Source organism: Erpetoichthys calabaricus, chromosome 1, assembly GCF_900747795.2.
Source record: "Erpetoichthys calabaricus chromosome 1, fErpCal1.3, whole genome shotgun sequence".
Lineage (NCBI taxonomy): Eukaryota > Metazoa > Chordata > Cladistia > Polypteriformes > Polypteridae > Erpetoichthys > Erpetoichthys calabaricus.
In genome coordinates this window covers 351113534-351141401 of record NC_041394.2, presented here as the reverse complement: position 1 = coordinate 351141401, position 27868 = coordinate 351113534, and the positions used below count along the sequence as shown (strand labels likewise).

Genomic DNA, 27868 nt, shown 5'->3' with positions numbered 1-27868 from the left:
CAATTACAGCAGTCCAGGTAAGCAGAGAGCTGAGGAGACTTTGTGCCAGCAAAGCAGCGGGTCAAGATGGAGTATCGCCACGACTGCTCAAAGCCTGTGCATTGGAGCTGGGGAGTCCTCTACAGTGCATTTTCAACCTGAGCATGGAACAAGGGAGAGTCCCGAGGCTTTGGAAAACATCTTGCATCACCCCAGTCCCAAAGATATCACATCCCAGTAAGCTGAATGACTTCAGGCCTGTCGCTCTGACGTCGCATGTGATGAAGACCATGAAGCGGCTGCTGCTTCACCACCTGAGGCCACAGGTCCAGCATGCCATCGACCCTCTGCAGTTCGCATACCAGGAGAAGGTGGGAGCGGAGGATGCCATTATCTACATGCTACACCGATCCTTCTCCCACTTGGACAGAGGCAGTGCTGCTGTAAAAATTATGTATCTGGACTTCAATAGTGCCTTCAACACCATCCAACCTCTGCTCCTCAGGGACAAGCTGACAGAGATGGGAGTAGATTCATACCTGGTGGCATGGATTGTGGACTATCTTACAGACAGACCTCAGTATGTGCGTCTCGGGAACTGCAGGTCTGACATTGTGGTCAGCAATACAGGAGCACCGCAGGGGACTGTACTTTCTCCGGTCCTGTTCAGCCTATATACATCAGACTTCCAATACAACTCGGAGTCCTGCCACGTGCAAAAGTTCGCTGACAACACTGCTATCGTGGGCTGCATCAGGAGTGGGCAGGAGGAGGAGTATAGGAACCTCATCAAGGACTTTGTTTAATGGTGCGACTCAAACCACCTACACCTGAACACCAGCAAAACCAAGGAGCTGGTGGTGGATTTTAGGAGGCCCAGGCCCCTCCTGGACCCTGTGATCATCAGAGGTGACTGTGTGCAGAGGGTACAGACCTATAAATACCTGGGAATGCAACTGGATGATAAATTGGACTGGACTGCCAATACTGATGCTCTGTGTAAGAAAGGAAAGAGCCGACTATACTTCCTTAGAAGGCTGGCGTCCTTCAACATCTGCAATAAGATGCTGCAGATGTTCTATCAGACGGTTGTGGCGAGCGCCCTCTTCTACGCGGTGGTGTGCTGGGGAGGCAGCATAAAGATGAAGGACGCCTCACGCCTGGACAAACTGGTGAGGAAGGCAGGCTCTATTGTTGGCACGGAGCTGGACAGTTTAACATCTGTGGCAGAACAACGGGCGCTGAGCAGGCTCCTGTCGATCATGGAGAATCCACTGTATCCACTGAACAGGATCATCTTCAGACAGAGGAGCAGCTTCAGCGCCAGACTGCTGTCAACGTCCTGCTCCACTGACAGACTGAGGAGATCATTCCTCCCCCACACTATGTGACTCTTCAATTCCACGGGGGGGGGGGGGGGGGGGGGGGGCAAACGTTAATATTATACAAAGATATTGTTTGTCTGTATACCTGCATTGTTATCACTCTAATATTGTTTTATTTTGTATGCTGCTGCTGCTGCTGGAAAATGTGAATGTCCCCCTTGGGATTAATACAGTATCTATCTATCTACAGTGCATCTGGAAAGCATTCACAGTGCATCACTTTTTCCACATTTTTTTACATTACATCCTTATTCCAAAATGGATTAAATTCATTTTTTTCCTCAGAATTCTACACACAACACCCCATAATGACAACGTGAAAAAAGTTTACTTGAGATTTTTGCAAATTTACTAAAAATAAAACAATTGAGAAAGCACATGTACATAAGTATTCATAGCCTTTGCCATGATGTTCAAAATTGAGCTCAGGGACATAGTGTTTCCCCTGATCATCCTTCAGATGTTTCTGCAGCTTCACTGGAGTCCACCTGTGGTAAATTCAGTTGATTGGACATGATTTGGAAAGGCACACACCTGTCTATATAAGGTCCCACAGTTGACAGTTCATGTCAGAACACAAACAAAGCATGAAGCCAAAGGAATTGTCTGTAGACCTCCGACACAGGATTGTCTCGAGGCACAAATCTAGGGAAGGTTACAGAAAAATTTCTGCTGCTTTGAAGGTCCCAATGAGCACAGTGGCCTCCATCATCCGTAAGTGGAAGAAGTTCGAAACCACCAGGACTCTTCCTAGAGCTGGTCGGCCATCTAAACTGAGCGATCGGGGGAGAAAGACCTTATTTAGGGAGGTGACCAAGAACCCGATGCTCCAAAGGTCCACTGTTGAGGGAGGAGAACCTTCCAGAAGGACAACCATCTCTGCAGCAATCCACCAATCAGGCCTGTATGGTAGAGTGGCCAGACAGAAGCCACTCCTTAGTAAAAGGCACATGGCAGCCCACCTAGAGTTTGCCAAAAGGCACCTGAAGGACTCTCAGAGCATGAGAAAGAAAATTCTCTGGTCTGATGAGACAAAGATTGAACACTTTGGTGTGAATGCCAGACGTCACGTTTGGAGGAAACCAGGCACTGCTCATCACCAGGCCAATACCATCCCTACAGTGAAGCATGGTGGTGGCAGCATCATGTTGTGGGGATGTTTTTCAGCGGCAGGAACTGGGAGACTAGTCAGGATAAAGGGAAAGATGACTGCAGCAATGTACAGAGACATCCTGGATGAAAACCTGCTTCAGAGCGCTCTTGACCTCAGACTGGGGCGACGGTTCATCTTTCAGCAGGACAATGACCCTAAGCACACAGCCAAGATATCAAAGGAGTAGCTTCAGGACAACTCTGTGAATGTCCTTGAGTGGCCCAGCCAGAGCCCAGACTTGAATCTGATTGAACATCTCTGGAGAGATCTTAAAATGGCTGTGCACCGACGCTTCCCATACCACCTGATGGAGCTTGAGAGGTGCTGTAAAGAGGAATGGGCCAAACTGGCCAAGGATAGGTGTGCCAAGCTTGTGGCATCATATTCAAAAGGACTTGAGGCTGGAATTGCTGCCAAAGGTGCATCGACAAAGTATTGAGCAGAGGCTGTGAATACTTATGGACATGGGATTGCTCAGTTCTTTTATTTTTAATAAATTTGCAAAAACCTCAAGTAAACTTTTTTCACGTTGTCATTATGGGGTGTTGTGTGTAGAATTCTGAGGAAAAAATGAATTTAATCCATTTTGGAATAAGGCTGTAACATAACAAAAGGTGGAAAAAGTGATGTGCTGTGAATACTTTCTGGATGCACTGTATCTATCTATCCCTTTCGGAAGACAGGTGTGATGCCTGTCAAACTTCGCACAACAGGTAGAGACCAGAGTGTGGGAATGCCCATTATCCAGGTGGCATCAGGTGGGTACCAGAAATGCCAGGGGGGCATGACATACACCTGTCAAAATTTGAGATGTATAATGGTGATGTTTTATACTACTTATATTAAGTACCTATATTTTAGTTTATTGAACAGTTTTGTGTAACAGAAACAAATGAACAAACCGTGAAACACTAATCAGTCAATGGCCCAAAGTAGGATTTTTATTTAATATTGAACCACACAACAATGCAAATTAGTCGGCACGTTGATTGGTTATGTCAATAATTTTGTCTTTAAAATGATAGTCAGAAACACAATGTCTTATTTTTCTTCATATTTATTCAGCCAGTTGCTTAGGCAGACAGTTTATTTCCACCACTCATTCCAGAGATGATATCCCAGATACAAAAACAAATGTTCATAAGTGACCAGTGCTGGGAAACGTTACTTAAATTAAATTCACTACATTGCTCATTAAATATAAAATCCTAATCTCCTCCAGTTCAGTGTGTTTCTTTTCCTCACTTTTCTCGATGGGGGAAAAACAGAGAGTCGGATTAAAGCTTTACATCCACTGCATGTGTTGTTGCTGATTTAACTGATCGGTTACTTAACTGCACTTCTCTGTTTGTTACCAGTTCTTTCCTTGGAGCTCACGATGGAGAGCACGTCACTTCTCTAAGGACAGTATCTCACATCCCAGTCTGAATGGTGAGATGCAATCTTTGTCTCTCAGCAGCCTCGGCTGAGCACTTCAAGCTTACTGCATGGAGCCCGTTGTCTGAAAGGCCGTAGCGGCGCCCACAGATGGTTGTCTGAAGTGTGTGACTTGGGGTTTGGCTGAATGTGGAGATATCAGCTCAGATGTTCTCTTCTACATTGATACCCAGTTCACTAGAGATGAGGTTAGGCTCCTCCGCACACACTGCCTTGGCCATTTTGGTTTCAGTCAGTCTGTTTAGCTATTGACTCGAAAGACCATGTAAAAGAGGGGCTTCATGGACCTCTGAAAAATGTGCTAATTCACAGGGTTTGGCCAACAAAGTCGAGTGCAGAAGTCGCCGTCAGATGAATGGAGAGGACAGACAGGGGAATTTGAGGATTTTGCAATTTATTCAAAACAACAAACAATTTACAACAAACAAGAAAGCACACTGTAAGTAAATCAGAAGAGCAGAATTCAAAGTTTTTAGGGATCAGGAAAAAAATCCTCTCAGGAACAGGAAACCCCTTTTGGCCGAGGGCGTTATTTTACTAAACTTTCTTGTAATTATTATTATTATTTGACTGACGCCGAGGCGACTTACAACATGTGAGACACAATTGCTTACATTTCTTTTGTTTTTTCACTATTAGCACAAGCAGGTGAAGTGACCTCCTCCTGGTCACACACTATCAGTGCCTATCAGTCATAACATATCAAATCCTTTTGAAATTCATTCTAAAACACGTCTTTGACAGGTTACCATTGCTAGTACCTTATGAAAGCTCTCTGAAGGAATATTTTTCTGGGTGGGAAAAAAATTCCACCATTACTTTTACATAATAACAGTTCAGGAAAAAACAATTTGACACCAAAATAAAATACAGGTACTTCAGAACATTTAAATTCTTTGGGTGGTACACCAAGACAAAGGGGTTGATGCCCCCGGTGTAGATCTTCTCCAACTAAGCCCACTTCTGGAGGTGGCACCCAGTCTGAAATCTTTTGTGGCCCAGAAGATTCTGGTTAGTGAGACTCGTCGGCCACATCCAGTACAGCAATATGGCTTCTCGAGATTAATTCCTCCAAATTTTCTTGGCATGTGAATGTGTAGCGAAGTGTATTCTGATTTATAATTTGTTCGTTTGTAGCTTTTAGTTATGAATTTCCACCAAAAGCAATTGTTTGTGTGTCCTTAGTTTCATACCAATGGTATTCTGTAGTACAAATGATAATTAATGCGACTCCACACAGACTGCAGGCACCCTCAGGAGATGGTGGATGCTGTACAGGTAAGTCTGCTCTCTCCAAGCCTTTTCTAATTTTATTCTATTCATTTGACATGAATATTATTTGGTAATTCTCAAGTGTTAAATAACAAATGTGCCCCCACCCACTGAGCTCTTATATACAGTCTGTATATGTTTTATTATCAAAAGCAAACAAACAAAAGTACATTTTAAAAAACAGCATTTCTTCTTTTAGTGCGCTGCCATAGTGTTTTAATATAATTCAGCATGGTGTACAACATGACCATGTTGCGTGGGGGATCTTTTTCACTGCTACACCGCTAAATAGGTAGGTATTGCGTGGTGAAAATGGGCAGAGAACATTCCGAAACTGAAGCTGTAGCTGACAAAGTTGAACATGATATGACAGAAGAACTTTTGCCGAAAAAAAAGGAGTCACGTCTGTTGCCTGGAGATACTTGGAATTTAAAAGGTCGGATGTGGACCATTATGTTCAAATGTGTGAATACTGTTTCTATACTATTCGATAATACTGTAGGCCAAGTTGTACTTGTTTTATTTTTTTCAATACAGTGTAATGTACCTGGGAACTGTGTAATAGTGTGACGACATGTTGACTTTATTCTTGACATTTTGTACTTTAATCTTGATATAAACGGCGAGAATAAAGTCGATATGTTGACTTTATTCTCATAATTTGTCATTAAAGTACAACATCGTAAACTAAACTTCATCGTAAAATGAATATTTTATTTACTAGATTTTCCCAAACCCCGTCATAAGTTATATATCACATTAAATGCTTTGTGTTAAGTGTTCCCTGAGCCATGTTAAATTGGTACGCGCTTTTTAAACTGACTTCCTCTTGTACTGAACATTTAGAATGCTAAGATATTGATATAATTTTCATGATGAAATGTATTAAAGAATGTATTAATCATGTGGGGGCACGGCAGCGTTGAGGTTGCAGAGCTGCCTCGCAGCAAGGGTGTGTCGGGTGTACCCTGCCATGCATTTGCATGTTTTTCTGGTAGTTTTACTTGGCGCTTCAGTTTCCTTTCAAAGTCATGTAAGGATGTGGGGTTTTGTTATGCCATATTGACCCTGCTAGTGTATGTTTTGCTTGTATTCACCCTGCGATGTGCTGACGATTCGTGGGAAGGGCGCAACCCTGAATGGACGGCATAATTAAACATGTATAACAAAGATATTTTTAAAGTCCTGAACACTCCGTGGTCTAAGTTTATAACTAGTTTTAATTTCACAAAGACGTTTATCGTGTGGTGATTGGTTATGTGGAGAATGAAAAAGAGAAGGATAGGAACTGGGGGTTTGGTACGTCAGACAGACAGCACGTGTGCAATAAATAAAGGCCGCTCAAAAGAATATCCATTGAATCCTGCGTTCATGCCTCCGAACACCAGATCATGAACCCAAAATTTACACAATATTTCAGTTAAACCTGTGCGATACCCATTCATACATCCAGTTTTTGGAGCCTCGTCACACCTGCCATAAAGTTCTCTACACTGAACGTACACTTGGGGACCCCTTACTGCGAGGGAGCAGCACTACTACCACACTACTGTGCATGTTTAATACAAGCTTTAATGCATTTCATCATGAAAAGTATATCAAATATTTATCTTAGCATTATAAATTTTCAGACAGCAGGAATATCATGAAGTGAATGGATTCTGTGCGGTGATCGCTGTCTCCTCTTAGTGCGGAGGAAGTCAGTTTAAGAAGCGTAGTGATTAATAACTGGGTTTCAGAACACTTAAAGCATTTAATGTGCTGCATTAACTTATAACGGGGTTTGAGAAAATCTACTAAATTAAACATTGATTTTAGGATGAAGTTTAGTTTATGACATTCTACTTTAATTATAAAATAAACTATGAGAATAAAGTGGAAATGTCGACTTTAATCTCGACATTAGCATCAAAATTAAAGTGGAAATGTTGAGAATAAAGTCAACATGTCGCCTTTATTCCCGACATATAGTTTATTTTTTTCTTCCCTGTGTTTGTATTTTTTTTCCTTCACCGTGGCCCTAATACGATTCCGTAAGGCTATACCACAAATAGCATTATAAATGCAAGTTGCAGTTTTATTATTCATGTATATAGCTTAGCTTGAAGCAAGGTCCGTATTAATGGCAATTTGCCTAAATGATGGTTCAGTTGGTAAAGATTTCATCACCAAGTCGCACTTGTTTAATTTTATTTTAATTTGGTGAATACTGTGTACTGCACCTGGGCTTGAAGTCTTGAAGTAATAGTGCAACTATCAGCAATAATACTATTTATTTTATTATTGTTTATTAGTTTAAATATTATGCAGTTTAATGATGGTAAAGTTGTTTAAAAAGTCACTTTAACGTGTCAGTGGACAGAGATAGTTAACATTAACAGAAAGTGTAGTTGGTTTACAAAAAATATTTAATATTTATTCCTTTTCTAAGAAATGTTCAGTTCAATACTTTTGACAAGCACCTCTGCATATTTTACTAAGTCTAAATGCTTCTTTGGATGGTTGAAAATATGTTGTCAAAATTATAGTTTAAGTTTTTGCAAAATTTGTTCAATAAAAAGGTTCTATATTTTGACTGCAACTGTCATGCAGTGTGATTCCTTCTCTTCATTAGTGCCACCCCCTTGAAAAACTATCACTTTATGGGGCCATGCAAACCTGTATTAATACTTGTGTGCACATTAAAATGTTTTTTTTGTACAATGTACAATTCTCATGACAGTGGAATAGGTTATTGTTAGCCAGTCTACTGCAGTAATTGCAGTGGAAAATGTGGTTAACATCAACTCAAGAATGGGAAAAAAATACTGTTGAATACCGTGAAACAGGGATAATTTAGAAAAATACCGTGATATAGAATTTTGGTCATACCGCCCACGCCTACTGTATATAAAACCAGAAAAATATATATTATATAGCTGGCCTATAATTTATTATGTGAAGTTATGTATATTGTAAAGAGTTCTTTTCTGATGAAATGTGTATACTATATTGTAAATAGTTCTATATGTAATACGTATGTTATGAAAGCAGAGCTAGGCGCAGGTTGGATGCTGTAGGGCTTTGGTGAGAAGCGCTTTGTATGACGCCCTGTTCTTTGTTTCTGGAAAAGGAAAAAAGATATAAACTTTTGATTCTCCTGTGTTGACTTTTTGTCGACACAAAACGAAGTAGGATGGATTCCAGTCAGTTACATGTGCTTACTGTCCAGGCAGAAGTGAACCTCACTCTTTAGTCAGGACAGTTCAGTTGTACTTCTCTCCGGTGTGAATTCTGATGCGTCTCTGAAGAGAACTCCTGACAGATTTGTTTGCCACATTCCAAACAGCAATATGGCTTCTCTCAGAGATAAAATTGTCAACAATAGTTTAGTCTGCATACTTTTCAGGACAGGAGTGAACCTCACTCTCGTGCTCGTTTTTCTGGACTGATTATTGAACTGCTACCCTTATTATTATGTTGTGAACTCTAGTGTGTCTCTGAAGATGGCCCATTTGTGAAAACTGTTTACCACATTCATTACAGCAATATGGCTTCTCTCCGGTGTGAATTCTTTTGTGACTACAAAGGTTACTCTTTCTTGAAAACTGTTTACCACATTCATTACAACAATATGGCTTCTCTCCAGTGTGAACTCTAGCGTGTCTCTGAAAATGGCCAATTCGTGAAAACTGTTTACCACATTCATTACAGCAATATGGCTTCTCTCCTGTGTGAACTCTAGTGTGGTTATTCAGACTGCGTAGAAGTGAAAACGTTTTACCACACTCATTACAGCAATACGGTCTCTGTCCCGTGTGAACTCTAGTGTGGTGCTTCAGTCTGTTCATACGTGAAAACCGTTTACCACATTCAGTACAGCAATATGGCTTCTCTCCAGTGTGAACTCTAGTGTGTCTCTGAAGACAGCTTATACTTGAAAACCGTTTCCCACATTCATTACAGCAAAATGGCTTCTCTCCGGTGTGAACAATAGTGTGTCTCCGAAGACTGCCTACATGTAAAAACTGTTTCCCACATTCAGTACAGCAATATGGCTTCTCTCCGGTGTGAACTCTAGCGTGGTTATTCAGACTGTTCATACGTGAAAACCGTTTACCACATTCAGTACAGCAATATGGCTTCTCTCCAGTGTGAACTCTAGTGTGTCTCTGAAGACAGTTAATACTTGAAAACCGTTTCCCACATTCATTACAGCAATATGGCTTCTGTCCGGTGTGAACACTAGTGTGTATCTGAAGACTGAGCATATGTGAAAATCGCTTACCACATTCAGTACAGCAATATGGCTTCTCTCCCGTGTGAACTCTAGTGTGGCTCTTCAGATTGCACCTTTGTGAAAACCGTTTACCACATTCATTACAGCAATATGGTTTCTCTTCCATGGGAACTCTAGTGTGGATCTGAAGAGCACTCCTGTCAGAGAATTCTTTTCCAAATTCCAAACTGCACTGATCTTTGTTTCCTGTACAAAGTTTAAAGGAAAAGGGGAAAAAAAATAGCTTACTTTCAATCCACTGCCTTATTATTAACTTTAACTCACATTAAATACATGACGGCTGAAATTAGGAACAACCTTTGATAAGCATAAGCAATTATAAAACTTTAGTTGTGCATGGAAAGCACAGTCAATTTATTAATCTTATCTGCTTTTTTACAACAACTCACAAGGGGTACATGTATAAAACCTCCTTTTGCTTGGCCACGTGTGTAAGCCAGTTCTCACACAAAACTTAGGATTTTTAAAAATAGAACCTAGCGTTTAAATAGGTTTAAAGTTTCGGCAAGTTTTGTATCCCAGAAACAAAAACAAATGTTCACAAGAAAACAGTGCTGGGAAATGTTACTTAAATTAAATTCACTTCATTGCTCATTAAATATAAAATCCTAATCTCCTCCAGTTCAGCACGTTTCTTTTCCTCACTTTTCTGGATGGGGTAAAAACAGTTGAATTAAAGTTTTACATCCACTGCATGTGTTGCTGCTCATTTAACTGATTGGTTACTTAATTGCACTTCTCGGTTTGCAACCAGCACTTTCTTTGGAGCTCACGATGGAGGGCACGTCGCCTCTCTAAGGACAGTATCTCACATCCCATTCTGAAAGGTAAGATGCAATCTTTATCTCTCAGCAGTCTCTGCCTAGTTCAGCAAGCTTACTGCATGGAGCCCGTTGTCTGAAAGGCCATAGCGGCGCCCACAGATGGGTTGTCTGCAATGTGTGAGTTGGTGTTTGGCTGAATGTGGAGATATCAGCTCAGATGTTCTCTTCTACATCGATGCCCAGTTTACTAGAGATGAGGTTAGGCTCCTCCGCACACACTGTCTTGGCCATTTTGGTTGCAGTCAGTCTGTGTAGCTTCCAGCTCAAAGGACCATGTAAAAGAGGGGTTTCATGGACCTCTGAAAAATGTGCTAATTCACAGGGTTTGGACAACAGAAAGCCGAGTGCAGGATTCACTGTCAGATGACTGGAGATGACAGACGGGTGAATGTGAGGATTTTGTAATTTATTCAAAGCAACAAACAATTTACAACAACAAACAAGAAAGCACACTGTAAGTAAATCAAGAGAGCGGAATGCAAAAAAATCCTATCAGGAACAGGAAACCCCTTTTGGCCGAGGGCGTTATTTTACTACACTTCCTTGTAATTATTATTATTATTATGTGACTGTTGCTGAGGCGACTTACAACATGTGAGACACAATTGATTACATTTCTTTTGTTTTTTCACTATTAGCACAAGCAGGTGAAGTGACCTCCTCCTGGTCACACACTATCAGTGCCTATCAGTCTTAACATATCAAATCCTTTTGAAATTCATTCTAAAACATGTCTTTGACAGGTTACCATTGCTAGTACCTTATGAAAGCTCTCTGAAAGAATATTTTTCTGGGTGGGAAAAAAATTTCACCGTTAATTTTACATAATAACAGTTCAGGAATTAACATTTGAACACCAAAATAAAAAGGGGGAACTTCAGAACATTTAAATTCTTTGGGGTGGTACGCCAAGACAAAGGGGTTGATGCCCCCGGTGTAGATCTTCTCCAACTAAGCCCACTTCTGGAGGTGGCACCCAGTCTGAATTCTTTTGTGGCCCAGAAGATTCTGGTTTGTGAGACTCGTCGGCCACATCCAGTACAGCAATATGGCTTCTCAAGATTAATTCCTCCAAATTTTCTTGGCCTTTGCATGTGTAGCAAAGTGTATTCTGATTTTTAATTTGTTTGTTTGTAGCTTTTAGTTATGAATTTCCACCAAAAGTAACTGTGTGTCCTTAGTTTCACACCAATGGTATTCTGTAGTACAAATGCTAATTAATGTGACTCCACACAGACTGCAGGCACCCTCAGGCGATGGTGGATGCTGTACAGGTAAGTCTGCTCTGTCCAAACCTTTTCTAATTTTATTCTATTTATTTGACATGAATATTATTTGGTAATTCTCAAGTGTTAAATAACAAATGTGCTTCCCCCGCCAACACTGAGTTCTTATATACAGTCTTTGTATGTTTTATTATCAAAAGCAGACAAACAAAAACAAAACAAAATTTAAAAAAGCAGCATTTCTTTTTTTAGTGTGCTGCCACAGCATTTTAATATAACTCAGCATGGTGTACAACATGACCATATGGATACTTTGGATTTTCATTGTTATTTTACATTTTATGTATTGTGTATTAATAGTTTGTGTTTGAAATTATTAATAACTGATTTGATTTATTATTTAATAAGCATTGGTGAGAATCTGTTTGTATGGCACCCTGTTTTTTTTTTGTTTTTTTTTTTAACTTTTTGGAAAGGTGTTATTTTATTTATTGCTATATAAAAATATATATTATAAAGCTGAACTATGATTTGTTATGTGAGGTTATGTATATTGTAAAGAGTTATTTTCTGATGAAATGCGTATAATATACAGTGATCCCTCGCTATATCGCGCTTCGCGGCTTCACTCCATCGCGGATTTTATATGTAAGCATATTTAAATATATATCGCGGATTTTTTGCTGGTTCGCGGATTTCTGAGGACAATGGGTCTTTTAATTTCTGGTACATGCTTCCTCAGTTGGTTTGCCCAGTTGATTTCATACAAGGGACGCTATTGGCAGATGGCTGAGAAGCTACCCAACTTACTTTTCTTTCTCTCTCTCTTGCGCTGACTATCTGTGATCCTGACGTAGGGGGTGTGAGCAGGGGGGCTGTTCGCACACCTAGACGATACGGACGCTTGTCTAAAAACGCTGAAAGATTATCTTCACGTTGCTACCTTCTGTGTGCAGCTTTTAAGTATGCTGCACGGTGCTTCGCATACTTAAAAGCTCAAAGGGCACGTATTGATTTTTGACTTTGTTTTTCTCTCTCTCTCTGCTTCTGACGGAGGGGGTGTGAGCTGCCGCCTTCAACAGCTTTGTACCGCAAGCCAAACAGCCCTATTGATTGGTTTGCTTTCCTCTCTGTTTCCTTTGAAGAGGAAGATATGTTTGCATTCTTTTAATTGTGAGACAGAACTGTCATCTCTGTCTTGTTATGGAGCACAGTTTAAACTTTTGAAAAAGAGACAAATGTTTGTTTGCAGTGTTTGAATAACGTTCCTGTCTCTCTACAACCTCCTGTGTTTCTGCGCAAATCTGTGACCCAAGCATGACAATATAAAAATAACCATATAAAAATATGGTTTCTACTTCGCGGATTTTCTTATTTCGCGGGTGGCTCTGGAACGCAACCCCCGCGATGGAGGAGGGATTACTGTATTGTAAATAATTCTAAATGTAATATGTTTGTTATGAAAACAGAGCTAGGTGCATGCTGGAGGCTGTAGGGGCTTTGGTGAGAAGCGGTTTGTATGACGCCCTGTTTTTATTTTGTTTCTGGAAAAAGGAAATAAACTTCTGATTCTCCTATGTGTGGATTTGTTTCTGACACAACACCACTTAGGATGGATTCCAGTCAGTTACATGTGCTTAATGTCGAGGCAGGAATGAACCTCACTCTTTAGTCAGGACAGTTCAGTTGTACTTCTCTCCGGTGTGAATTCTGTTGTGTCTTTGAAGAGAACTCTTCTTTGCCACATTCCAAACAGCAATATGGCTTCTCTGAGATTAATTTGTCAACAATAGTTTAGTTTGCTTACTATTCAGGACCGGAGTGAACTTCACTCTTGAGTACTGAACGGTGCTTGTTTTTCTGGACTGATTTTTGAACTGCTACCCTTTAAATTCTGTTGTGAACTCTAGTGTGTCTGTGAAAATGGCCCTTTAGTGAAAACTGTTTACCACATTCATTACAGCAATATGGCTTCTCTCCTGTGTGAACTCTAGTGTGGATCTGAAGAGCACTCCTGCCACAGTATTCTTTTCCAGCTTCCAAACTGCACTGATCTTTGTTTCTTGTACAAAGTTTAAAAGGGGAAAAAAGAGCTTATCTTCAATCCACTGCCTTATTATTAACATTAACTCACATTAAATACATGATGGCTGAAATTAGGTACAACCTTTGATAAGCATAACCAATTATAAAACTTTAGTCGTAAATGGAAAGCATAATCAATTTGTTAATTTTACGTTCTCTATTACAACTACTTAGCAGGGCCACGTGTATAAAACTTGCTTATGCTCTGCAACATGTGTAAGCCAATTCTCACACAAAAGTTTGATTTTTAAAACTAGAACTAGAGCATTTGTAAGTCCCATGCAGACTATTTGTGTTGGCATTTTAGCAACACCTGGTGGAAAAACGAACTGAACAGAAAATCTCATTTCATTGCACATTTCACATTCTGATGTTTGACAGGCTACACAAGAAGTGAGTTTTGATATATCACAATGACATTTTGGCTCATGATGAGGACTTAATTATAAGCCGATTTAGACTCCCTACTGTCATCCTCTTTGAAGTGTGTGCTGAACATGTGCCTTCATTACAGAGACCATCATGCAGAAATCACACAATCTCAGTTCCCTTACAGGTCTTAACAGCTGTGGGTTATTTGGCGATGGTGGCTTTTCAGTGTGAACTGCCTGACCGGTGAGGAATCTCTCAGTCACCCTGAGCCACATCATGTCGTCTGTATGGGTGGTACATTTAAGATGTTACAGAGCTACATGCAATATCCTTACTATCAGGATGTGCAAGCTGTAATCAAAATGCAATCTGCAGCAACATCTTCTGTCATCAGCAGTGGTGGTCTTCCTTGGCCTACCTGTCCCTTTGCGATTACTGAGCTCACCTGTGCATTCTTCTTGTTGATATTCCACACAGTTGATTTAGATCATCCTAATGTTTTACTAATGTCTCTAATGGTTTTATTATTGTTTTTCAGCCTCATAATGGCTTCTTTGACTATCATTGGCACAGCTGTTGTCCTCATGTTGAACAATGGCCACTACAAACTCCAAAGGGTAGAAGCAAGCTGAGGTGTCTTAGGACTACAGAACTAAAGCAATGAAACACACCTGAGGAATCACAAACTGCTCTGACATCAATTGGCCCAAACATTACGGTGCCCTGAAATATGGGGGGGGGGGCTGGGGTTGTTCTGTCATGTAGGACTATGTAGAAAAAGTGCTGTCATTTCTACAGGGTGTGACTGAAATGTTTGAAAATCCCCTTTTAATGAAAATGTGCAATGTGACTTTAATCATATCTGAATTATTTAATTTGTAATTTTTTCATCTGTTGAGCAAAGGAGTAAATGAAAGTAAAATGTTTCTTTGTTTCAGCCATTACGGAGAGTACTGTATAAAACAGAATTCCCTGCCAAGCATGAAAAAGGCACTTTCGATAATCAGAATGTGTCCTGACATTTATGCACAATTAAACTAAAACCATTTTATACAAAACAAACATCAAAATGGCTTCTTTAAATCACCAAGGAAAAGAGAGCAATGGATGAGTGACACCTCAGTGCACAGGCCTACAGAAGCTGCTGTAACCTTGGAGAAAATGAGAAGATTAGAAAACTGAGGAAAAGTGAAGCAGTGGAATTATCCCTTAACAAGTCTCCAGCTGTGTCCTCATGTTCTTGTTGAACTCTTTTTAAAGTAACAGCCAGGCTCCACTGCTCTAATTACTTTCATGATGTTAAACACTTCAGTCATGCCTCCTCTTAATCTCCATTTGCTTTAACTGAAAAGGTTGAACTCATTTAATCTTTTCTGATAATTCTCCACTCACCCCTAGAATTAGCTTTCCTCTGGACTTTTTCTAGCACTGCTTTGTATTTGTTGTAGACTGGAGACCAAAACTACACACAGGACTTCAGATGAGGCTTCACCAGTGTGTTATAAGGCTTCAACAGAACCTCCTGTGACTTGTACTGCACACATCAAGGCGCTATATAAACTGATATTCTATTAACTTTCTTAATGGCGTCTGAACACTGTCTGGAAGTTGATAGAGACGAGTCCACTATGACTCCTAAATTCGTCTCATCAAGCGTACTTAGAATTTTCCGACTGCCCACTGTGTATTCAAACCAAACTTTTACTTCCTATGTGTAATACTGTACATTTTCTTACATTAAATTTCATCTTCCAAAAATCTGCCCAAGCCTGTATGCTGTTCAAGTCTCTCTGTAATAATTCAACAGATTCTCGATTGTCTGCCAATCCACCTACCTTGGTATCATCTGAAAACGTAACCAGCTTGTTATTCATATTCCAATCCAAATATTTATATATAATAAAAATAGCAATGGCCCCAGCACTGATCCCTATGGGTCACCACTCTTACAATCACTTAATTATCAGCCAATTTTTATAAGGCTCCTCACACCATCACTCTTGGCTTCCTGTGTCTGAGCCAATTCTGCACCCATCTACAAACATACACTTTGATCGTATCCTTTTGTTGCCTCCTCATAGAATTCCAGCATGTTAGTCAAACATGACCTCCCTCTTCTGAACCCATGCTGACTGTTCAGAATAACTCCTGTCCTTGCCAAGTGTTGCTCAATCTTATCCTTAATTCCTTTCATTAATTTTCCTGTAATTCACATTAAGCTTACTGGCCTATAGTTGCTTGGATATGCCCTGTCACCCTTTTTATATAATGGGATGATATTTGCCATTTTTCAGTCTTTCGGAATCTCTCCACTGTGCAGTGACTTCCTAAAATTGCGTGTCAAGGGTTTGTATCTGTACTCTCTAGCCTCCTTAGGAACTAGAGGGTAAATATTATAAGGTTATGGTGATTTGTTTGATAAAGTAATGGAGCAGCACTGAAACAAGGATGGTGACAGAGTGAGAGCTTGTGCCTGAAGTTACATGTTTGGCCAAAATAAAACGTCAGATGAGGGAGGTCTGATCAGTAAAACTGTTCTTTCCATTTCTTCTCAATCTTTTCCTTAATAAATTCCTTCCATTAATTTATCTGGGATCCATGTTAAGCTTACTGGCCTATAGCTGCTTGGATCATCCCAATCACCTTTTTTATAAAACGAGATACTATTTTCCAAGCAACAGAAATTTCTGCAGTGTGCGATGCCTTCCTCAAAATGTGTGATCACACACGTGCAGTTGGGAGGCAGGCTAAAGGCTTAACTGAGGGCAAGATACATGAGCGGGCGTTGACAAAGTGCACAAACCTTTCTTCTCCCTCGTCTGCAGATGACCCGAAGAGAAATAAGCCTAAAAAGCTTCCTCTAGTTCCTGTACCCCTTTCCTAGCTACACCTCCCATCGACATAATTTCCTGCTCTTTGATTTTGGACCCACCTCTTCCTCCCCTGCCCAGCACCTTCCCTCTTTTGTTTGTCCCTTTTCGGACGTGGAACCAGAGAGTACTCTGGAGTCATCGTTTTTTTCTTATACTGTGCGTTATAATATATGGGGCCGATCCCCAAATCGTTTTCTGCTCTCCCTTTGTGTTTCGACAGTGTCAAAGGTTTATATATGTATTCATTTACCCCCTTAAGCACTGGAGGATAAAAATTATCTTTTCCTAGTGATTTGTTTGAGTTCAGCCTATTTAATCTCAGCAGCACTTCTCTCTCTCTACAATTTCCAAATCTCTCAGTACCTCCTTAGTAGTCCCTGTTACCACTGGGAGGTTATCCACCTCCTCAAATGTGAAAACTTCAGGAAAAAAAAAAACAAGTTCAGTGCATTTGATACTTCACTGTATGTATTGTAATTCCCCTTTATTGTTCCCGATTTGCTTCACCTCCTTGGCTTTTCTTTTACTACTAAAATATTGAAAAACTCTCTTTGGTCCATCTTTTTGACTTATCTGCAATATTCCTCTGTAACTGCATTTTAGCTTCCCTGATATTTGCAGCTTCTTTAATCTTATTTATCCACTGCAGAGTTCTTACTAATTTCTTTAAATCTGTCCTGCATTATATATCAAATGTTTAACTTCTTCCTAGTAAGGAATCCCAGTTGCTGTTGAATGTTTGCTGCTACGACACCAGTAAATTACTGACATGCCAGCAACTGCAAAAGCTTTCTCTGCCCTCTGACCAACAAACACAAAGGTTTCTATACAAGTACCTTTACTAAACATTGAACTAGCTCTTGAGTAGATGGCAAAAAAAAGAAAAACAAATAGATAAAAGGTATGAAACACCCTCAGAGCTCCTTAACGGTAACCACAAAAAAAAAAGCTTCCAGGAGTAAAAGTTCACAGTGTTGCTCCAATTCAGTGCTTCAATGTTCCATCCAGATATTTCTTAAGGGTTGTCACAAGGACCTTAAAAGATCTGAAGAGCTGTATAAAGCTGGAGACGTGAACAAAGCATTTTGAAAGGCTTGACAGGGAGCCAAATTGCCTACAAAAATGGAGCAAATTCAGTACTGGAGTGGGCATCCTGCAGAGATCACAGTGTGAAAGCAGAGGTGAACAAAAAAAAAAAAAAAAAAAAAAAAAAAACAAAGATGGGAAGAGGAAAGGGCCTGCAGAAAAATCTCTGTGCATGTGTCCATGTGAATTAAAATAAACTGCTCAAAAAAATTAAAGGAACACTTTGAAAACCCACCAGATCTCAATGGGGAACAAAAAATCCTGCTGGCTATCTTTACTGCTATCGACTGATATGGTAATGTGTTAGGAAAGAAAGGATGGCAGCCACATCGTTTGCTGGAAATGAAAATGATCAACCTACAGAGGGCTGAATTCAAAGACACCCGGAAAATCAAAGGGGGAAAAAATGATGTGGCAGGCAGGCGAGTCCATTTGGCCAAAATTTCATTGCAGCAACTCTAAATTGTACTCCGTAGTTTGTATGGCGCCCATGTGCTTGTATGCATGCCTGACAACGTCCTAATGAGACGAAGGATGGTGTCCTGGGGGATCTCCTCCCAGATCTCGACCAGGACATCACTGAGCTCCTGGATAGTCTGAGGTGTCGGATGGACTGAAACAAAATGTCCCACCCAGAGGTGTTCTATTGGATTGAGGTCAGGCGAGTGAGTGTGGGGGTCAGTCAATCAATTCCTTCATCCGCAAGGAACTAACAAACACATGATGCCGGGCATTGTTATGCACAAGGAGGAACCCAGGAGCCACTACACCAGCATAGGGTCTGACAAAGAGTCCAAGGATTTCATACTGATACCTAATGGCAGTCAAGGTGCCGTTGTCTATCCTGTAGAGGTCTGTGCGTCTCTCCATGGATATGCCTGCCTGATATACCATCACTGACACACCACCAAAGCGGTCATGCTGAATGATGTTACAGGCAGCATAACGTTCTCCACGGCTTCTCCAGACCCTTTCATGTCTATCACATGTGCTCAGGGTGAACCTGCTCTCATCTGTGAAAAGCACAGGGCACCAGTGGTGGACTTGCCAATTCTGGTACTCTATGGCAAGTGGCAATCGAGCTCCACAGTGCCCACTAGAGGACGTCAGGCCCTCATGAAGTCCGTTTGATGGTTTGGACAGAGACATTCACACCCGTGGCCTGCCTGCTGGAGGTCATTTTGTAGGCTCTGGCAGTGCTCGTCCTGTTCCTCCTTGCCCAAAGGAGCAGATACCGGTGGGTCCTGCTGATGGGTTAAGGACCATCTACGAGGGGCCCTGTCCAGCTCTCCTAGAGTAACTGCCTGTGTCCTGGAATCTCCTCCATGTCCTTGGGACTGTGCTGGGAGACACAGCAAACCTTCTGGCAAAGACTGGCACGTACTGATGTGCCATCCTGGAGAAGTTGGACTACCTGTGCCACCTCTGTAGGGTCCAGATATGGCCTCATGGTACCAGTAGTGACACTGACCGTAGCCAAATAAAAAACGAGTGACAAAACAGGTACAGAGGGAAAAATGTCAGTGACATCCCTCCATCTGTGAAACCATTCCTGTTTTGGGGGTCATCTCATTGTTACCCCTCTCGTGCACCAAAGCAGCTGAAACTGATTAACAACCCCTCTGCTACTTAACTGAACAGATCAATAGCCCACAAGTGTCACTGACTTGATGCTATACTCGAATTAAAAAGTCTTCATTTAATTTTTTTTTGAGCTGAATATAAGAATGTTGTTCACAGAAGGACAACACCAAGGAAATCAGTATAATCTAAAAAAAAGCAACACTGCACACCTCAAACTTGTAAAAGATCACCTCGATGTTCCACAGCAATGTTCTGTAGACGAACGAGGAAAAAGTTGAACTCTTTGATCAAAACATGTGACACCATGGGACACAATTTTCTCAAGCTAAACAAAGATAAAACTGAAATTTTAGTGATTGGCAATAATGGATATAATGAGGTTATTAGAAATAAACTTGATGCATTAGGATTAAAAGTCAAGACGGAGGTAAAGAATTTAGGGGTAACTGTTGACTCTGACCTGGATTTTAAATCACATATTAATCAGATCACAAGGACAGCATTGTTTCACCTAATAAATATAGCAAAAGTTAGACCTCTTACAGGTGCTGGTCATAAAATTAGAATATCATGACAAAGTTGATTTATTTCAGTAATTCCATTCAAAAAGTGAAACTTGTATATTAGACTCATTCATTACACACAGACTGATGAATTTCAAATATTTATTTCTTTTAATGTTGATGATTATAACTGACAACTAATGAAAGTCCCAAATTCAGTATCTCGGAAAATTAGAATATTGTGAAAAGGTTCAATATTGAAGACCCCTGGTGCCACACTCTAATCAGCTAATTAACTCAAAACACCTGCAAAAGCCTTTAAATGGTCTCTAAGTCTAGTTCTGTAGGCTACACAATCATGGGGAAGACTGCTGACTTGACAGTTGTCCAAAAGACAACCATTGACACCTTGCACAAGGAGGGCAAGACACAAAAGGTCATTGCTAAAGAGGCTGGCTGTTCACAGAGCTCTGTGTCCAAGCACATTAATAGAGAGGTGAAGGGAAGGACAAGATGTGGTAGAAAAAAGTGTACAAGCAATAGGGATAACCGCACCCTGGAGAGGATTGTGAAACAAAACCCATTCAAAAATGTGGGGGAGATTCACAAAGAGTGGACTGCAGCTGGAGTCAGTGCTTCAAGAACCACCACACACAGACGCATGCAAGACATGGGTTTCAGCTGTCGCATTGCTTGTGTCAAGCCACTCTTGAACAAGAGACAGCGTCAGAAGAGTCTCGCCTTTGGACTGCTGCTGAGTGGTCCAAAGTTCTGTTCTCTGATGAAAGTAAATTCTGCATTTCCTTTGAAAATTAAGGTCCCAGAGTGTGGAGGAAGAGAGGAGAGGCACAGAATCCACGTTGCGTGAGGTCCAGTGTAAAGTTTCCACAGTCAGTGATGGTTTGGGGTGCCATGTCATCTGCTGGTGTTGGTCCATTGTGTTTTCTGAGGTCCAAGGTCAACGCAGCCGTCTACCAGGAAGTTTTAGAGCACTTCGTGCTTCCTGCTGCTGACAAATTTTATGGAGATGCAGATTTCATTTTCCAACAGGACCTGGAACCTGCACACAGTGCCCAAGCTACCAGTACCTGGTTTAAGGACCATGGTATCCCTGTTCTTGATTGGCCAGCAAACTCGCCTGACCTTAACCCCATAGAAAATCTATAGGTTATTGTGAAGAGGAAGATGCAATACGCCAGACCTGACAATTCAGAAGAGCTGAAGGCCACTATCAGAGCAACATGGGCTCTCATAACACCTGAGCAGTGCCACAGACTGATCGACTCCATGCCACACCGCATTGCTGCAGTAATCCAGGCCAAAGGAGCCCCAACTAAATATTGAGTGCTGTACATGCTCATACTTTTCATGTTCATACCTTTCAGTTGGCCAACATTTCTAAAAATCCTTTTTTTGCATTGGTCTTAATTGATATTCTAATTTTCCGAGATACTGAATTTGGGACTTTTGTTAGTTGTCAGTTATAATCATCAACATTAATAGAAATAAACATTCGAAATACATCAGTCTGTGTGTAATGAATGAATCTAATATACAAGTTTCACTTTTTGAATGGAATTACTGAAATAAATCAACTTTGTCATGATATTCTAATTTTATGACCAGCACCTGTAAATCACTGAAAGATGCTGAGAAATTAGTTCACGCTTTGGTTTTCAGTCGACTAGATTACTGTAACGCACTCCTCTCAGGACTACTCAAAAAAGATACAAATCGATTGCAATGAATGCAGAATGCAGCTGCTAGAATCCTAACTAGGAAAAGAAAATTTGAGCACATTTCTCCAGTTTTGATGTCACTACACTGGTTACCTTTATTGTTCAGAATTGACTTTAAAATCCTGCTTATGGTTTACAAAGCCTTAAATAATCTCACTTCATCTTATATTTCGGAATGTCTGACACCTTACTCTCCAAATTGTAACCTTAGATCTTCAAATGAATGTCTGCTTAGAATTTCAAGGGCTAAACTTAAAAGAAGTTTAAAGGACTACTGCTTTTATGCACCTAAAATCTGGAATAGCCTGCCAATAGGAATTCGCCAGGCTAATACAGTGGAGCACTTTAAAAAACAGCTAAACACACATTACTTTAACATGGCTTTCTCATAAGTTCATTTTAGTTTAATCCTGATGCTCTGTATATTCAATTAATTATCATTACTATTCATGGTGGCTCCAAAATCCGTACTAACCACTACTCTCTGTTCTTTTTCTGGTTTTCTGTGGTGGCGACCTGCGCCACCACCACCTAATCAAAGCACTGTGATGTTCCTACATTGATGGATTAAAGGCCAGAAGTCCAAGTGACCGTCATCAAGTCCTTTCATGAGAACCCTAAATACAAAGAGGACTGTTCATTTATGTTAGGTAGAATGCCTAGAGGGGGCTGGGCAGTCTCATGGCCTGGAAACCCTGCAGATTCTACTTTTTCTCCAGCCATCTGGAGTTTTTTTTTGGTTTGTTCTGTCCTCCCTGGATATGGGACCTTACTTTTATTCAATGTTAGTGTTCTTGTATTTTAATTCAAACTTTGTCTTTTTTTCCTCTTTCTTCTTCATTTAAAGCACTTTGAGCTACATTATTTGTATGAAAATGTACTATTTAAATAAAGGTGGTTGTTGTCGTTTGGAGGTTAGAGACAACTGCACATTGATACTAAAGAGAGAATCATGGTTAGCCTGCTTGTTTCTTCAAAGCCTGGAGAGCTGAACATGATCAAAGGGACAGTGAATTGAAAATATTATCAAGACATCTGACAGCAAAACATTAGGATAGCAGAAGCTTAACAAAAGTTGAGTTATGATACAGGACAATGAGCCCAAACACGGGAAGAAATATAAAACAGAAAGGATTAAACCTAAGAAAATTAGTGTTATGGAACGGACAGTAAGAGACACACATTACTGTTGCCTGACCTAAAGAGAACTGATCAGAAAACAGCTCTCAAGAATAAAAGGAACCGAGAAGGTGTGGATTAAAATTCAAGGCTGATCATAAGCTACATGAGAAGTTTGTTGGAGGCCATTACTATTAAAGAAGGGTCAACTAGTTTGTAAAGACAGGAGGGCCACAGAGTGGACTGTGAATGTTTAAATGATGTGTTCAGGACTGACAAGAAGTCGTCCAATTGTATGTGAGTTATTACCTTAGGACAACTGTGGTTGTCTGTATTTGGAGCATAGTTGAAGATCAGACCACATTGTTAAGATGAATTAAAGCAGATATCCAGGGAATTCCACAGGGTTCACAACCTTTTTTTTTTGCAGCTGTACATTTGTATAGCACTCTTTACCAAGGACATGTTTAGAACTTTTGCATGGAAAATTGCTAAACCTTACATAAACATTGATGAAATCTCAAACTACATTTAAGCACACGATAAAACACAGTATTTCTCATAAAAACTCCAAGACCCAGACTTTCAAGCCCATAAACCCCAACCCTAAAACTTGCCCATTTTTTATTTTGCACTTACTTTCTCCAGACATCTTTGTATATGGTGGCCGATTATCATGAGCTCTAACAGATGTAGTTTGCTCAGTTCTCTTTGGTTTAGACTGTAATGATTCAGTCTTCACATTGACAGAAGGCTCTGGAGATGAACATTGTCTGCCTTGAGAAGAGTCTAACCAGGTCACCACTCCATCTTGACACCCATCATGAAGGTTGTCTTCTTTTACACTGTTTAGATTTGTATGGTTGTGTGTCTCAATATTGACAAACATCTCTTCATCTTCTTCTTTAATGTCCACTGCCAGCAGTTCACTGTTCTCCTCCTCGATGCTCAGACTTTCCTGTTTAAGGTAGATGGACTCCAACTCACAGTCCTCCTCCTTAATATCCATGATAATTATGTCCACGTCACAGCCCTCCTGTTTCACATCCATTGAGATGTTCCAGTAAACATCAGCTTTTTCTTTTTCTCTATAAAAAGAACAGGAATTAACTTCAATAAAAATTCATCACTTAGATCTGAAGTCACTTGAATGTCATTTCACAACACCCTCTCTGTTAAGGTTTATATAAAGATTGACCGTTCATAGCATGCTGACAGTAACCCATTACTCTTTATTTCAAATTATCAGATGTGAAACAATCCTGGGAGCGGAGGGAAGGTCCAGCAAGCTGAAACAAGACAACCAGTCTGCTGTGGGTAATCCTAAGAGGAGAAACCAGATAAGAAGCAACCAATAAGTAACCTTCATGAATATTCTACTCAAAGAGGATCTTGATAAGAAGAGAGAGGTCAGGTGGTATGTAGGGATGACCATTATTTACCGACTCAGTACCAATACTGCGGTCTGAAAGCTGGTATTGATACCAAAGTCAAAACACTTTGTATCGATCTAAACTACCTTGCAAAGTAAAGTTAGATTTGTCAATGCATCTTTAGAACATGTGAGAATAAATAATAATAATAATAATAAAGGCAGAAACAGGGCACACATGAAAACTGCACATAAGAAGTAAACAGGCTGAGGTTTAAACTCACCCTACTGGAGCTGTGTGGCAGGAACACAGACTTCAAATTGTTAATAACTTCTTTAATACTCATTATCAGGCATTACCAGTTGAACTTTAGCACCAAAAGATATAAAATTGCGCAGTACGGTGGGATAGGATTAGGGAGAGAAAAAAATCCAATCCTATTCAATGCATAGAAATGTATGCTATTAAAATTAAGATTAAGCAGTTAACGTTAACCGTATGGAGGTTTCATCAGGTATTCAGAGCCTTTCATTTTCTGCAAACTTGACTATGTTGTAGATTTAATTTTAAATGGATACATTTGACACTTTAAAACATCAATGCACACTCAAAAACCCATAATGACAACATGAAAATACATTTTCAGAAAAGTTTAAAAACTGTATTCTCTCATTTCAACAGTAGAAGTATTCAGACACTTTGCTGTAGCTCTTCAGAATGTGTTCAGGTGCATCGTATTTGCTTTCATTCTTGAGATGTGTCTAGAACCTCAATGGAGACCACCTGTGACAAACAGACTTGATTTGACATCATTTAGAAAAGCACACGTGTACCTGTGTATGTAAGGCCCTACGATTCAAACTGCATGTCACAATGAAACCTAAGCCAAGATGTCCAAGGAACTCTCTGTGGACCTCTGCAATCAAATTGTGGTGATGCACAGATAAGGACAAGGGAATAAAAACAATTTCTAAAGCTGTGAGCATTTCCATTAAGACTTTGGCCTCAATAATTGTGAAATGAAAGAAATTTGGCAGAACCAGGGTTTCACCTTGAATGTGCAGTACAGACAAAGAGAATAACACTCCAAAATAGGCATTCGTTATGAAGGTGATCAAAAACCTAATGGTTGCTGTAGCAGAGCAGAGTTAGGAGAACCGGTTAGTAGAACGAACATCTTGGCAGCACTCCATCAATCAGGCATTTATGGTAGAGTAGATAGATGGAAGTCACTGTTGAGTAAAAGGCACAGCGTGTTGCCACACCCACCACATGACAAAACAGTTGGCAATCCCCTGTTTAGTCCTGGGTATGACATTAAACTGCATCCAGTCCTGCAAGTGGTCCTCCAACTTACAGGGAAAACTTGGGGGTTGCCAGCATGATTGGCACTCCAGCCACCATAAAATAACTTCACAAAACTCCAAAACGGCACACAGGACTGAGAAGATCTGCCAAGATAAATTCAATAAACTGCCCAAATCCAGGTGTGCTCATCCTATAGAGACTTACTTAGGAAGACTCAAAGCTGGAACTGCTGCCAAGGGGGCGTCTGCAAAGTACAGAAGTAAGACTGAGTACATAATTGAGTAAGAGGTTCAGTTTTTTGATTTGTATTATATTTGGAAACCTTTCAGAAGACATTTTTTCACTTTGTCATTAGGGGTTTTTGAGTGTACATTGTTGGGTAAAACTGGCAAAAATTTAAAATTAAATCCACAGCACAAAGTGTGCAGAAAGTTGATGGCCAACCTTTGCCAGTCATTAACGTCTACAGGAAAATTAGAAAAATTACCATGAGGAACTACACTTATCTTCCACTCTATACATTTGTATTCATTCTCATCTCATATTCTGTCCACCACGGTCACAGACTCAAGTTCTGCTCAGTTCGTTTTTCTCTTTTACTTATCAGAATTGTAAAGTTCTGTTCTGATAACATTGTGATCTGTAGCGATAGTAGGGAGCAGGTTGAGGAGGCCCTGGAGAGGTGGAGATCTGCTCTAGAGAGGAGAGGAATGAAGGTCAGTAGGAAGAAGACAGAATACATGTGTGTGAATGAGAGGGAGGTCAGCGGAATGGTGAGGATGAGGGGAGTAGAGTTGGAGAAGGTGGATGAGTTTAAACACTTGGGATCAACAGTACAGAGTAACAGGGATTGTGGAAGAGAAGTGAAAAAGAGTGCAGGCAGGGTGGAGAAGAGTGTCAGGAGTAATTTGTGACAGACGAGTATCAGCAAAAGTGAAAGCGAAGGTCTACATGATGGTAGTGTGACCAGCTATGTTATATGGGTTGGAGACAGTGGCACTGACCAGAATGCAGGAGAAAGAGCTGGAGGTGGCAGAGTTAGAGATGCTAAGATTTGCATTAGGTGTGACGAGGATGGGTAAGATTAAAAATGAGAACATTAGAGGGTCAGCTCAGGTTGGGAGACAAAGTCAGAGAGGCGAGATTGCATTGGTTTGGTGCAGAGGAGAAATGCTGGGAATTTTGGGAGAATGATAAGGATAGAGTTTGCAGGCAGGAGGAAAAGAGGAAGGCTTAAGAGAAGGTTTATGGATGTGATGAGAGAGAACATGAAGGTGATGAGTGTGACAGAAGAAGAGGAGAGAAAGAGATGGAAAAAGATGATCCGCTGTGGCAACCCCTAACAGGAGCAGCCGAAAGAAGAAGACTTATCAGAAGTGTAAAGTAGTAATGGGTGGAGTGAAGCCTGAAGAAGCATCGAAACATCTGAAGCAACTGCGTTGGGAATCACGTTGAAGCATTTAACACTCACCTCCCTAGTGACATCTCCTGGCCATTTGCATTAACGTTACACAAACTGATGATTAAGATCAATGACATCTATTAAACTTTTACTACTTTTAGTTTTCAATTGCTAAAGGCGGGCAATGAAGAGAAGGGTACAAGAGGAGTCAGAAATTTCTAGAGCTGAAAATGTATAGGAAACATGAGATAAGCATTCAGCTTTAGGTAGTAAGAATCTGCCATGAACGGTCAGATCTCTAGTCAGCCAGAAGTTAATTGTTTCCTTAATTGAGTAACAACTGGATTAAGGTCTTGCACACTGTTTTCACTTGTTGTTGTTGTTGTTTTGTTGATTTTAATTTCCAAGAAAGTAAAAAGTGTTTTAACAGGAATTTCACAGAATTTAGTTTGATTACTTTGTTTCAGCGCTAGTAGTTCACATTTGTTTGAAAATGTTTTAATAACATCAAGTGCTGTATGCACTTCACTGACATTTTCAAAAAAAAAAAAATAAAGTAGTGTCGTCAGCCAGCTGTGAGATCTTCATTTCTTTTTTCAATTGAGTTTAATACCTTTAAGTTCTCTCTGAGTGACCAACAAACTAAGAATTTCAGAAGTAAGGAGGAAATGCGGGGGGTATGGGTGATAAGGGGCAATGTTGTCAAATTCCTCTGTGAAAATAAAATTGTGGGGAGGTTCCATGAGGCACTTTAACTGAGCCATTACATCACTTATAAACCGTCATAATTGCTTTTACAAAAAAACAAAATAATTAAAATTTTTGTAGAGTTTCCTTAAATTCATAAATAAATTTTTGTCAAAAGATAA

At 40.3% G+C, this 27868-nt stretch overlaps 3 long non-coding RNA genes and 1 pseudogene across 5 annotated transcripts in view; 1 reads left to right on the top strand and 3 right to left on the bottom strand.

The window, feature by feature from the left end:
• LOC127527878 (uncharacterized) overlaps window positions 1–5392 on the top strand; it is a 438124-nt gene extending 432732 nt beyond the window's left edge. For all 3 annotated transcript variants that reach the window (XR_007935049.1, XR_007935050.1, XR_007935051.1), the window contains exon 4: window positions 5233–5392. This is a non-coding gene — a long non-coding RNA (uncharacterized LOC127527878). The remainder of the gene's footprint in view (window positions 1–5232) is intronic.
• The window catches only part of LOC114668746 (zinc finger protein 208-like), a 690636-nt pseudogene that overhangs the window by 546950 nt on the left and 115818 nt on the right, over window positions 1–27868 (bottom strand).
• Window positions 4249–27868, bottom strand: part of LOC127527883 (uncharacterized) — a 107897-nt gene continuing 84277 nt past the window's right edge. Inside the window, exons 2-3 of the long non-coding RNA XR_007935054.1 lie at window positions 4870–5336; window positions 4249–4830 (exon numbers count right to left, since the gene is read on the bottom strand). This is a non-coding gene — a long non-coding RNA (uncharacterized LOC127527883). The remainder of the gene's footprint in view (window positions 4831–4869; window positions 5337–27868) is intronic.
• The window catches only part of LOC127527921 (uncharacterized), a 52212-nt gene continuing 33073 nt past the window's right edge, over window positions 8730–27868 (bottom strand). Inside the window, exon 2 of the long non-coding RNA XR_007935099.1 lies at window positions 8730–8935. This is a non-coding gene — a long non-coding RNA (uncharacterized LOC127527921). The remainder of the gene's footprint in view (window positions 8936–27868) is intronic.